This window comes from Microtus ochrogaster, chromosome 1, assembly GCF_000317375.1.
Source record: "Microtus ochrogaster isolate Prairie Vole_2 chromosome 1, MicOch1.0, whole genome shotgun sequence".
Classification (NCBI taxonomy): Eukaryota; Metazoa; Chordata; class Mammalia; order Rodentia; family Cricetidae; genus Microtus; species Microtus ochrogaster.
The window spans coordinates 22,117,508-22,119,202 of NC_022009.1; the positions used below are offsets into that span (position 1 = coordinate 22,117,508).

General features: G+C 48.8%; 1 protein-coding gene across 1 annotated transcript in view; it reads left to right on the forward strand.

Moving 5' to 3' along the window:
• Positions 1-1,443: 1,443 nt before the first annotated feature.
• Znf410 (zinc finger protein 410) overlaps positions 1,444-1,695 on the forward strand; it is a 30,829-nt gene continuing 30,577 nt past the window's right edge. The window contains exon 1 of the mRNA XM_005343333.3: positions 1,444-1,561. The gene's annotated coding sequence lies outside the window, so the exon portion shown is untranslated. The remainder of the gene's footprint in view (positions 1,562-1,695) is intronic.

Sequence of the window (1,695 nt, forward strand, 5' to 3'; positions counted from 1 at the left end):
AAAAAAAAAAAAAAAAAAAAGCTTCAGAAAATGATAGGACAAAGTAAACTAACCAATGGTTGTAGACATGAATATTCTACATATATTGATGTTTTTATTAATTGTAACTCAACCTTTAGAAAAGTAAAATTGAAGATGTTTTCTAAGTGTGATTTAAGACACTTTTTTTACACAGCCAATGTATTTTATAGGTGACACTTGTAATAAATATATTCAAACTGTATTAGTAATCACTCAATCCAGTTTTGCATTGGTCTAACCTTGTTTTATATACATGCTCTAGACCAGTTTCTTTCTTGAGGGTTCTTCATTCTTCATATGTTGGTAACTCCCAAATCTACTTTGTTTTTTGTTTTGTTTGGGGTTGGGTTTTTTGGGACAGGGTTTTTCTGTGTAATAGCCCTAGCTGTCCTGGAGCTAGCTCTTGTAGACCAGGCTGGCCTCAGTCTCACAGAGATCTGCCTGCCTGCCTCTGCTGGGAATAAAGGTGGGTGCCACCACCGCTCGGTTTTTTTTTAAATTCTTACTTAAAGTTTAGGACTTTAGCTCCTAGTAAACATTTCCTTGCCATCCCAAGGTTGGCATCCTCAACTGGGTTTACAGCCATGCTTCCCAGTGTCCAGCATGGAACTGTGTACCAAGGAATTATTTCCACCCAGATGGCCTGGAATGTTTTGTTTTGTACCCAATCTACTAATCCCTAGCTTGTTTAGGCTCCTAGTTTATCTCTAAACATGAAAATAAACGCCTTAAGAGAAAATTCTCATGGGCACTGCCTTTAATCCCCCACTCTTGCGAACCACATCATGTATTTTTCTTGTTATTTTGGTTTTGACAGGGTCTCACTGTATATAGCCCTAGGTGGCCTGGAACTCCGAGTGCTGGGAGCGCTGGGATTGATTACAGGACTGTGCTACCATGCCAGGTCTTTACATTTCACGTAGTCAGTCAAACTCAAAAGTTCCATCAAGTACTATTATTCACCATGGAACTCTGGTATTTTAGCCCTCAGTCAGGATAGCCAAAATTCTTAAACGTTCCCACAGCTGTATGTGTGCCTAAATTCATACCCAGTCCAATGGACACTGCAGGGCTTGATTGTGCAGGTCCCTCCTTGGGTCCTCTTCATGGAGAGTTTTGGTGTTTCTCGTTAACTGTCATAACTCCGCAGCTGCGGGGAAAGCTGCACACCCACCACGGCGGCACACAGCCACCCAGCGGGAAGGCGGTGACGTCACGGCTAGAAGGCACTGACCTGGTTTCAGACTTCGGGACCCGGGAGTCCTGGAGGGCAGGGGGCGGGGTGCTGCGGTTCCACCGGCCGGAGCCCAGTGTGGCTCTGAGGGGACGGGGAGGTCGGCCCAAGCAGCTGCCCGAGGGTCAGCACCTCGACCCGAGTAACACCCGCGGGGCGGAGAAGAAAGCCAGTGGGTGTGCTAGTGGGGGGGTGGCCAAACTTCCTGTCCCGCTCGGGAGCTGCTTCCGGCGGGAGCCGGAAGACGCCGTGTGTGGACGGAATTCGGGACTGACTGCCGGACGGCCAGCTGCCCTGGACTGGAAGGTGAGCCCCGGGCTGGGACTGGCCACAGCGCTTAGCTAGGTGGTCCCGGAGAGAAAGGAACCCACGGCCGGGTTTGGGGGTCTGCAGCCGAGTTCGCCCCTAAGGGTACAAGGAAGCCCCCCCACTTTAGCCCC